We start from the raw sequence: 12,152 nt of genomic DNA, 5'->3' as shown, positions 1-12,152 counted from the left end.
TCAACTTCGCGCTGTGGATCGCCGGATCGGCTTTCACCGTGGACGAAGCGGAGTCCAGCCCGGGGTCATCACATGTGATTGCCGCAAGCCCGCCCGCCACCGTTCACTCTAGGCCGCCGGCCGCTGCTCACTCTAGCCGCCTGCCTCTGCTCACTCTAAGCCTCCGGCCTCTGCTCACTCTAGGCCGCCGGCCGCTGCTCACTCTAAGCCTCCGGCCTCCGCTCACTCTAGCCCGCCGTGTGTGACGATGCAGAACACATGTCCTCCCACTTTAGCGGTACTTTTACCAAATATAGTGCGGAGTCCCAAACTGTGTTTTGCACCATGACAGCCTTTGGCTTCCCTGTTATATTTTCCTCTATCTTCATCCATTCCCCTCTATCCCTTTAAAGGCATGCCCATTGCCTGTCCTCCTCCACCGCTGATGTTGCCCTGTCCAAGTTAGACTTCAGACACGTTGTGGCTGTTAAAGCAGAAAAGAACATCATGTTATATCAAGTCAAAATGTGGAATTGTGAAAATGAGATTGATGAGGAGATGATCATAGAGATCATAGTCTTACTTCAAGCCAGATACGTATGGGTGTTTTCTGCTCCATGTGCCCGGTTCACTTGCTGTTCCAACAACTCCCACTCCATCATCAGCTTTAGTAAAATAACCTGATAGCTGGGGATTTTACTGACTAACTTATGTTTTTTTTTCTTCTGTTGTTTGTATTTGAAGTTTTTCATTTTTTGAGCCCCTCTCTCTCAGAATTGCTGACATTTTTACTTATCGAATATTGTTCTTTGCGCGACCATTTCCAGATTACTCCAGAACAAAGTGAAGAGAGGTGAATGCAGACATACTGGGCAGCAAACACCTGATAGATACATGCGCATATCGTTCAAAAGTCAAATATAGAATAAATTCATTTGATTGGTAAACCAAATTCAGACTTTACGTTTCAATTTCAAATGGTAATGCATGGAATTTATGGAAAAGCTCAACTAAATAACAACGCTAATAAGTGGGGGGCATGGTGGCTTTGGTGATTGGCCCTCTAATCAATCTACCCCACAGCCAATCACTGGCCCCCTCCTTGCTCTGGCCCCAGGGCTTCAGCCCCGCCTAGCCCAATGGTTAATACGGCCCTGCATACATGGCTGTCCTTCATTTGCTGCAAAAAACAGAGGCTGTAACAGTTGCAAGTCATTGCAATCCCCTGTTCATGTTTTACCAGGATTTGTTTGACACATCTGTGCTAATAGCTGCGCAAAACAGACGTTCTTGTTAACAAATGACCATTTCATTTCTCTGACTGAAAGGGATAGTTCACCCAAAAATGAAAATTACCCAATGATTTACTCACCCTCAAGCCATCCTAGGTGTATATGACGTACTTGTTTCAGACAAATGCAATCAGAGTTATATTTAAAAAAATTAAATAACAATAAAACTAAATGTCCTGGCTCTTCCAGGCTTTATCATGGCAGTGAATGGGTGTTGATATTCAATAGTCCAATAGAAGTCCATCCATTATAAAAAATAAAAAAAAGTGCTCCACACGGCTCTGGGGGGTTAATAAAGGCCTCCTGAAGCAAATTGGTGCGTTTTTGTAAGAAAAATATCCATATTCAAAACTTTATAAACCATAATCTCTAGCTTCCGCTAACTGTCATACTCGCGTTCACGAGAGAGTGGCGTTCCAGTGGATGACGTAGGTCGTAGGCAGGGGCGTACATTTAATCTAACAGTTGGGGGGGACAATAAACATTAAATTTCACAAGAGCAATTTTTGAAGGGGACACAAATAATACAGCTAAAATTGTACTTGTAAGGATAAGTATACACAGAGGAAAGCCTTACTACTGTTAGTGTAGCAGGGAGACCGTGCCAAATTAGACAACTTAAAGCTGTTGTGGTCACGACGAGACAGCACTCGTGTCCGTTGTAGACATTACTATCCGTCACATTGTTGCCAAGTCTGCGGTTTTCCCGTGGAATTGGGCACAATTGGGGGGGGGGGGTACAATAAACAAAATTTCTCAAGAGCAATTTTTGAAGGGGACACAAATAATACAGCTAAAATTGTACTTGTAAGGATAAGTATACACAGAGGAAAGCCTTACTACTGTTAGTGTAGCAGGGAGACCGTGCCAAATTAGACAACTTAAAGCTGTTGTGGTCACGACGAGACAGCACTCGTGTCCGTTGTAGACATTACTATCCGTCACATTGTTGCCAAGTCTGCGGTTTTCCCGTGGAATTGGGCTGCTTTATCACTGTTGCTGCGGGTTGTTTTTCATGTCCGCAGGTTGAAGCGACCCCAATAACGTGTATTTTATCCCCTGGAATGCGATTTTTACTGGGGGACCCCCTCGAAACGTGGTTAGTTTGGGCTAGTTTTGAGTAGCAATTGGGCAGATTTTATTGTGAAAACCTGGCAATGCTTTCCCTCAAGCAGGTAACATTATTATTGCTAACATAGCGGACTCGTCAGAAAATACATTGGTAACATCTGTATTAAAGAGAAAATAATCACTTTATCCTATGTTTAAGTGAATAAAATAGCCTTGACAGCCTTACTTACTGGAGTTCCACAACTATTGACTTTGTTCTTTCTCACCGGACTCGTGTGTGTGTGTGTAGGTGATGTAAAAGAGGAAAGCAGATATTTGGACCAAAGCACTGTGAGGCAAGGGAGGGGGAGACTCAAAATATTTATAAACTTAAAACGCATTTTTGCCCCGTTTGCGTTTGTGTTATTTTACTACTTACACTATTATTTAAAGTATAAAACATTGTTATTTACAATACACAGCATGGTTTTTAATGATATTTTTAGGGGGGACAACCCTTAGATGGGGGGGGTCCTGTTCCCCCCGACCCCCCCAGGATTTCTGCCTATGGTCGTAGGCGTAGCGTAAGCTCCAGTGAGAAGTGATGAACGCAGAAGCATAGATGAGAGAGCAAAACAAAACACCGGTGATGAATTAGAAGTACAAAACAAGGATTTTTAAAGAAAAATGTCTGAGGATTTAGATAAAAGCCAAGTGGAGAATTTCCATTGCTGTAAATAAAACTTCTAGTTCTTGCGATAGCATATTCTCACGGGATCTTACATAGGTCTACGTTCTACGTCATCTGCTGGAACGCCACTCTCTCGTGAACGTGAGTACGACAGTTAGCGGAAGGTAGAGATTACGGTTTATAAAGTTTTAAATATGGATATTTTATTTCCAAAAGCGCATCGATTCACTTCAGGAGGACTTTATTAACCCGCCAGTGCCATGTGGAGTACTTTTAATGATGGATGGACTTCTGTTATTGGACTATTGAACATCAACACCCATTCACTGCCATTATAAAGCTTGGAAGAACCAGGACAACTTTTAATATAACTCCAATTGTATTTGTCTGAAAGAAGTCATATACTGTACATCTAAGATGGGTGAGTAAATCTTGAGGGTGAGTTAATCATGGAGTAATTTTCATTTTTGGGTGATCTGTCCATTTAAAGAGATAGTTCACCCAGAAATTAAAGTTCTGTCATCATTTACTCACCCTCATGTCATTCCAAACCTGTATGACTTCCTTTTTTCAGTGAAACTTAAAAGAAGATGTTTTGAGAAATGTCTCCGTGTTTATTTATTTATTTTTATTGATTTATTTAATTTTGTCCATACAGTGGAAGTCAAAATGGTTTGGTTACCAACATTTTTTAAATTATCTTCTTGTGTGTTCCACAGAAGAAGGAAAGTCATACAGTTTGGAATGATGTGAAGGCGAGTAAATGATGACAGAATTTGTAATTTTTGGATAAATATAAATCAAAATGTTGTTTTAAAATGTTCTTATTTGTTTCCTATGGAACACACAAGGAAACAAGGAACACAATTTTGAAACATCTTGAGGCATGTCTTTTCCAAAGCCATTTCGTTATGGCTTTTTCTTATGATGCTTTTTTGTAAATTTCCAACTGTTTAGTTTTTAGTAGAGAGCAAAAACTAAACTCAAAAGTGTCTAAAAATGCTCCTACGTCATTTTTCTGTAAATCATTGTAACTGTGGACATGCCCGGACTTCACTTGAAAAGAGAAAAATCTAATTTTTGCACATAAATGAAATGATTTCCTTCACCACATATACAATGAAATTATTGTCTCTTCCTGAAAATGATGTCGAGTGCTTTATTTTGTCTATGGTTGCCTAGAAACAAGATATGGCTCATCTTACCTTGTGGCTGATTTTACTTTTGTCTGAGGTTGAACAAATAATAACAGAAGTTTCATTGTGGATGAACTATTCCTGTAAAATCGGAATTGATTTGGATTTTAAAGTGTTTACTGGACATGTTAGGAGTTTAAAAAATGTGCGCGTGTGAGTGAGCCCATTGATAATACAATGGAACATACCGTGAGTCTTTGCCAGCTTTGCATGCTAATAGAGCACTTAACTGGAATCAGGCACACAGCGTGACATCATTGCATTTGCTTTTCTCTCTCATGGTGTGGGAACCGAGTAAATGGGAAGTCTGCCTTCAGTCATCTCACCCCGGCCAGACACGCTGTGAAAACAAACAGCTTTCCTCGCCAGACTGATGTCAGGACTTTGATTGCACAGTAACAGCCGGGTTTACTCAAGGGTCATAGGGACATAACATCCTACCCATAAACAGACACGCTCTCTCCCATGGGTGGCATAAAGAACCGGGTGCCACACTTCCCCTAGTAAAGTAGAGGGACCTTGCCTCCAAGCAGCAGGCAAAACAAGTGCTTCTGAAAAAAAAATAAAGATGTTTTTCCCGAATAGGTGGAAGACACAGTTTCACTCCTGAGGAATGTTTCCGTAGCACTGCTCCTGGAGGATGATCTCACTCTATGTCTGTCAGCGGGGTAAGGTTCTGGAGCCTGAGCAGGTGCACTGCAGAAGCTGGCACTGATCGCACTAATTCACTCATACTCCCACAAATCTGTGTGTCTGTGTGTGCACATACATTTGGACAGGCATTTAACTCTGTTATGAGTTGTTTTCATTTGGGTGGGTGCTTTTACATTTGCACATGTACTGTATGTGTGTGTCTGAGAATGTTTATTCCATTACTCCAGTCTTCAGTGTCACGTGATTCTTCAAAAATCATTCTAATACAGGTGCATCTCAATAAATTAGAATGTCGTGGAAAAGTTCATTTATTTCAGTAATTCAACTCAAATTGTGAAACTCGTGTATTAAATAAATTCAATGCACACAGACTGAAGTAGTTTAAGTCTTTGGTTTGTTTAATTGTGATGATTTTGGCTCACATTTAACAAAAACCCACCAATTCACTATCTCAACAAATTAGAATACTTCATAAGACCAATAAAAAAAACATTTTTAGTGAATTGTCACAATTTGAGTTGAATTACTGAAATAAATGAACTTTTCCACGACATTCTAATTTATTGAGATGCACCTGTATATGCCAACTTGGTGCTCAAGATGTTTTATTATCATCAGTGTTGAAAACAGATGTGCTAATTAATATTTTTTGTGGAAACCATGATACGTTTTTTTCAGGATTTTTTAATGAATAGAACAGCTTTTATTTGAAATAGAAATTCTTTGCAACATTATAAATGTCTTTACTGTCACTTTTGATCAATTTAATGCATCCTTGCAAAATAAAAGCATTAATTACTTTTTTCTTTATTATTTGAAAATCTTACTGACCCCAATCTTCCTGAAACAATCTATTTATTTCCCAGTTTTAATTATATTGATTCATTGAAATTCAAATTCACCCATTCACTGCAGAGTTGGTGAGCGAGTCATGTAATGCCAAAATTTCTCCAAATCTGTTCAGATGAAAAAACAAACTCATCTACATCTTGGATGGCCTGAGGATGAGTAAATTTGAGCAAAATTGCATTTTTGGGTGAACTTTTCCTTTAGCGTAGCCCTATGCTTTCTACTCTAATGATTTATTGCACAACCCCAATTCCAGAAAAGTTGGGACATTTTGTGAAATGCCATAAAATCAAGAATATGTTATTTGTTCATTTTCTTTAACCTTTATTTAATTGACTAAAGTACAAAGAAAAAAAAATCCAATGTTTTCACTGGCCAACTTAATTTTATTTTGTAAATATAAACAATTTTGTATTTTGATGGCTGCAACACACTCCAAAAAAGTTGGGACAGAGGCATGTTTAACACGGCTTCACATCAACTTTCCTTTTGATTAAAATGTTTAATTGTTTAGGAATTGAGGATACTAATTGTTAAAGTTTTGCAAGCAAAACGCTTGATAAAAGACTTCAAATGCTAAGCAGTCTGTGATCATCATTGTCTGATTCTCCTTTTCATGACTGATCATACATTTTCAATTGGAGACAGATCTGAACTGCAGGCAGGCCAGTCTAGAACATTCACTCTGTGCCTAAACCGCGCTGTTGTGGCACATGCAGAATGAGACCTGACATTGTCTTGATCTAATAGCCATGGACTTCCCATGAAAGACATCATCTTGATGGCAGTAGCCTATATGTCTCTTTACAATTCCAATATATGCCCCCATGTCAGTGGTACCTTCGCACATGCCAGTCACCCATGCCGTTTGCTCTGCTGCACCCCCATACAATGACAGGTGTTTGCTTTTGCATCTGTCACTGATGAAAATCTGGATGGTCCCTTTGGTCTTTGGGACTGAGAACTCAACATCCATTTTTCCCAGAAACAAGTTGAAATGCGGACTCATCTGACCACAGGACACATGTCTTTTTGACTATCTGAGATGAGCTCTGGCCCAGAGAACCCCCTGGCATCACTGCATAGAATTCATGTATACCTTTCTCCTAGAGTAACAGAGATTCAAGTTGCATTTATTGATGCAACCGCAGACTGTGTAAAGTGACAGCAGTTTTCCGAAGTACACCACAGCATGACGGTTTCTTATGCAATGCCATCTGAGGGCTCAAAGGTCATGCACATTCACCTGAGGTTTCCTGCCTTGCCCTACATAGACTGAGATTTCTCTGGATTACCTGAAACTTTTCACAGTATTATGTATGGGAGTTGGTGAAAGACCTAATTTCTTTGTGATTTTGCATTGAGAAATGTGATTTTTTTCTTTTTTTTTTCTTTCATGTAATTTGGCACAAAGTGATGAGCCATGCTTTGCTTGCTGAGATGCTCCTTTCATACCAAAACATGATACCCTCACCTATTACCAATTCACCTGCTAACTGTGAACTGTTTCAAAACAGTTTAATTTGGATATTCTTTAAAATTTGTACTTTTATTTTGCCTCTGTCCCAACTTTTTTTGAGTGTGTTGCAGCCATCAAAATCAAATTTTTTTTATATTTACCAAATATATTTAATTTGGACAGTGAAAAGTTTGGAAATCTTTATTTCCAAAATAACAGATTATTGATTTTATTGCATTTTACAAAATGTCCCAACTTTTATGGAATTGGGGTTGTAGTATAATGTTTAATATTAAACGACTTTTTGGAATACTTGACTCTGGTTAGTTAATTGCAGCATTCAGTCATATAAAATAGTATTCAAATAAGGTTTATTTATGATATATAAGGTTTATTATTGTTTGTGCTCGTTTAGTTTTTCAATATCAGAATCAAACTTACATTTGGTTCCCCTACAATTTTGAACATTTGGGCCCAATCCCAATTCTATTTTATACCCCTTCCCCTTCCCAAGGGGTAGGATTACTTTTCGTTAAAATCTTTATTAATGCCAAAAATGCTTACATTTATGTGTCTTTTTGTTCGCTCGGGCAGCCATGTTGCCGCTGAAGCCGGTTTACGCTGAGATAATTCATACCCCTTCGTTTGAAGTGTGGTCCCGAAAAATCTTAGTTTGAAGGGCTATCTGTCCCTTCCCCTACCCCTACCCCTCCAACCAAAAGAGAATCGAGACACCCCTACCCCTTCACATGAAAGGGGAAGGGCTAAGGGGTAGAAGTGGGATTGGGCCTTGGTCTTTGATTATGTGTTTATTAGTAGTAGTTATGATTGTTATATGTTTTATAATCTGTTAAATAGGACTGATTGCTGTATCTGCTTTTGGACCAGCTCATGTTTTCAAATGTGTTCTGTGTATTTTCTCATTCTGTGCTAACTAAAATTGTTTTTAGGGCTTTTTTTGGTGTGGTCGGCCTTTAGTCACGTTCAGTATATAAACATGTCTTCCAGGCATTTTTCTTACCTTTACAGCCCATGAAGGATAAGTGTTATCACCTGGTGGTTGCTGTCAAGTGTGGGAGTATATCAAAAATGTAGGAAAGAGAATCACAATTTAATCAAAGCTGAGCGGCAGCTAAGCTCTTAGCAGCGCTATGACGAACATGGCAAGTGTTACATCTATATCAAAAGCTCTTTGCATGAAAATGAAAGCAGATCAAAGAGTTTTAGTTTTCACTCCCATCCAAGTAAACTCTGCTTTGTGCTAACACCCACCTTTCCTCTGCTACAATTAACCTTTTATATCCTCTTTTCGTCGAAGAAGACAATATTTTCCATGTGAGAGATCGAGTCTGTTAATCATTTTTGTGGAGGAAATGCCAAGAATTGATACATTACAAACCATTGCTATCCATTGCTCACTCTCTGTTCATCAAAGTAGACAACGAAGGCCAGATGTTGTTTGTGGAGTATTTTGACGGGCTGCTACGCGTGTTTGGTACCAGAGCATTGCTGTTTAATGGAACTGGTAAAACTTCCAGCTCTTTGGATACGGAGTTGCTCCTGTGATGGATTTGGAGTTGTTTAATTGAAATGTTTACCTGTTCAACAGAAACAAAAAATCCTCTATATTTGTGGTCAGGCTCAGGCTGTTCCCTAAGTCTAATAGAAGCTTTCTTTTTTTTCTTGCTTTCTTTTTTTTTATTTTGATTTGAATTGTATTTTTTTTTGTATGAGTTGGTAGAAACAAAGTCCCCTGTGCATGTGTGGCAAAGGGCATCAGAAATTTCCTTCCTCTCTTTTTCTTGTTTTTCCCTTTATTTCTTTCTTTCACTTCCTTCCTTCCTTCCATCTTTTCTTTTATCACTTCCCCAGTTCTATTATATAAACATTTTCTTTTCCTTTTTGTCTCCCTTCCATCCTTCTTTCCTTCCTTCTATCCTTTGCTCTAATATAATTCTAATAGAAGACAAATGTTTTCTTTGCTCTATATGTGTGGCCAAGGGTCTCAGAAAATGTACATCCTTCTTTCCTTCCTTCTATCCTTTGCTCTAATATAATTCTAATAGAAGACAAATGTTTTCTTTGCTCTATATGTGTGGCCAAGGGTCTCAGAAAATGTATTCCTTCCTTCCTTCCTTCCTTCCTTCCTTCCTTCCTTCCTTCCTTCCTTCCTTCCTTCCTTCCTTCCTTCCTTCCTTCCTTCCTTCCTTCCTTCCTTCCTTCCTTCCTTCCTTCCTTCCTTCCTTCCTTCCTTCCTTCCTTCCTTCCTTCCTTCCTTCCTTCCTTCCTTCCTTCCTTCCTTCCTTCCTTCCTTCCTTCCTTCCTTCCTTCCTTCCTTCCTTCTTCCTTTTTTTCGTCTTTCTCTGTCTCTCTCTTTATGCTTGCTCTCTGTTCTCTGCTACAGTTTAGTTTCAGTTATACACATTCAGCTTCCTGGTTCACTGCAGGGGAGAAACAGTAATGTCTATGTGTCTAAGTAGCAACAAATCAGTTTAGAGGAGACATATGGCAAACATTGTGGAAACGCTTTAGCTCAAAACACTAGAAGCTCACTTGAATCCAATTCACAGCTGTTGCCTCTTTATGTTTTTAATGGGATCCTCTGTATTTCATAGGCAAAATAAATATTTTGGTACACGATGACTCAATGTTTACCATAGACACGTGCATTTCAATCAAGGTTTATTTTCTCCTTTTATCCACAGTTGATTTATCTTGTTTCAGTAATGCACAAATCTGATACTTACATCAAGGTAGTGATGTTTCTCAGGCTGAATGTAGGAGTCATTTGAGGAATGTTGTCTTTGACTCAGATGTTGAGAGAAAGGTCTTGCTTTGAACTGCTGAAAATGTTATGCACTCTCATGTATTGATTGCATTATTTATTTATTTTTCTTTCACTACCAACATCTGTTTAAAACAATAAATGCTTTAGCTGAGTGTTTTCCCGTAAATTTAACCATGCCATTTATTTTTCTTTAATTCCGGATAAATCAGAGTGATATCAATTGGCATAATGTTCAGTCCCTGAATGAGGTCATACTAGGATAGGGTATTCCCAAATGTGACCCTGGACCACAAAACCAGTCTTAAGTTGCTGGGTTATATTTGTAGCAATAGCCAAAAATACATTGTATGGGTCAACATTATTGATTTTTCTTTTATGCCAAAAATCATTAGGGTATTAAGTAAAGATCATGTTCCATGAAGTTATTTTGTAAATGTCCTACTGTAAATATATTAAAACTTAATTTTTGATTAGTAATATGCATTGCTAAGAACTTAATTTGGACAGCTTTAAAGGCGATTTTCTCAATATTTGGATTTTTTTGCACCCTCAGATTCCAGATTTTCAAATAGTTGTATCTCGGCCAAATAATGTCCTATGCTAACAAACCATACATTGATGGAAAGCTTATTTATTCAGCTTTCAGATTATGTATAAATCTCAATTTTGAAAAATTGACCCTTATGACTGGTTTTGTGGTCCAGGGTCACAAATAAATGTTCACCCACCAAATGTATTATTCCCTGTATACGGAGAAGCAGGCAGCCCAAGACCAAGTCAAAGTGCGTTCACATGTTTGAACTGTTTAGCTTACCAATATCTGACGTGACTTTATAAATTTGAAAAGTTTCTTTCTGCCAAATAATTCAGCAAGCCAGGTGTCATCTTCAGTGCTTTCCAGTGTGCTGTGTAATTCCATATTCTGACATTTTCAAGTTTTGATTCACTTGGCAGACCTGTACCCTTTAGCAAATAAATGTTTTTGTTTGTGTTTTCTTTTTTTTCTAATTAAATGTTGCATATATAGCAGTTTTTGATTTGCTTTGGACTTATGTGTATAATTTCTTCAACATTATAGGTGATTCTCCTCCAAAATGTCTGGCAAATTCTCTTGGATTCCCTTTATCTGGCTGGGCCTTGATGTTTTAACAAAGTAATGAGAATCAGAGATGGTTTTTGGTCAAAGCCCATGAAAGTTTAACAGAGGGCAGCCAGGCATCGTAGTGTGGTCATGTCAGCCCAGGTCTTTCCCGTTAAAAAATGGGACTGAGGCATGAGAATGGAACATGATGAAAGAGTATAAATTCAGCCTTATTTGCCAGACACCTGTACTAGTAACGATTGTCAAAGCTTTAGATTGATAAAGAGGCGGGGATATCTTGATAGGTATTTTTTATTTTTTTATTTAGCTTATTATTTTCATATCACCATTTGTCAAAGAGGGTTAAAGTGTCAAGGAACAGATTTGTTGCACTGCCTTATGGAAACACTGCGCACAGTTGATACTGATGGCTTTAGTTATGTGGACGTTTTATTGGAAACCTTTTTCCTGCAGACCTGTTGCTGTAGGGAACTGGACTGGAAGTTTCCATGTTTCATGATGACACTTAAAATGGAGAGAATGAGCATGAGCCAAAAATAAATAAATAAATAAAAATTAAGCTTAATAAACAAGGTAAGGATACTGAACTTTAATTATACTGGCAATATTAGTTTGGTCACCATACTGTTATTATTTTAATGCATGATTTACCTTCCTTTCCAAAGAAATTGTCTTTATCATCTTTCATGGAAAAAAGTCAAATCATAAATTTCAAGTCCTAAATTTCCCCCTTCTGTGTTGTTTTCTGAGAACTACACCAACAGGTTTGCCAGGGTGCTGGTCAGTGTTTGCCAAAAAATGATCTATCTGTCATTTAATCACTCAATCAATCAATGACATAATAAATAAATAAATTGGTTGATAATTAATTAATTGGTCACACTTTATTTCAAGGTCCAGTTTTCATTATTAACTTACTATTAACTATAACTTTTGCCCAGTGTTCGAACTATACCGTGGACTTTGGGGGAGCCCACTTGTTTTTTTTTTTATAATGGGGAGGGGTTCGTGCGCTTGCCTCAAAAGAGGGCTTACAATGACTTACAAAGATACATAACAGCTACAAGTGTATGCACTACTTGCTTTATGCAA

At 38.2% G+C, this 12,152-nt stretch overlaps 1 protein-coding gene across 1 annotated transcript in view; it reads left to right on the top strand.

Moving 5' to 3' along the window:
- LOC107678919 (astrotactin-1-like) overlaps window positions 1–12,152 on the top strand; it is a gene marked incomplete at its 5' end in the record, with an annotated part of 189,441 nt that overhangs the window by 160,215 nt on the left and 17,074 nt on the right. The gene's annotated exons all lie outside the window — the stretch shown is intronic.

The sequence above is a fragment of the Sinocyclocheilus anshuiensis genome, unplaced genomic scaffold (genome assembly GCF_001515605.1).
Source record: "Sinocyclocheilus anshuiensis isolate Anshui unplaced genomic scaffold, SAMN03320099.WGS_v1.1 scaffold1576, whole genome shotgun sequence".
Taxonomy (NCBI): domain Eukaryota; kingdom Metazoa; phylum Chordata; class Actinopteri; order Cypriniformes; family Cyprinidae; genus Sinocyclocheilus; species Sinocyclocheilus anshuiensis.
This window is presented reverse-complemented; position numbering and strand designations above follow the sequence as displayed.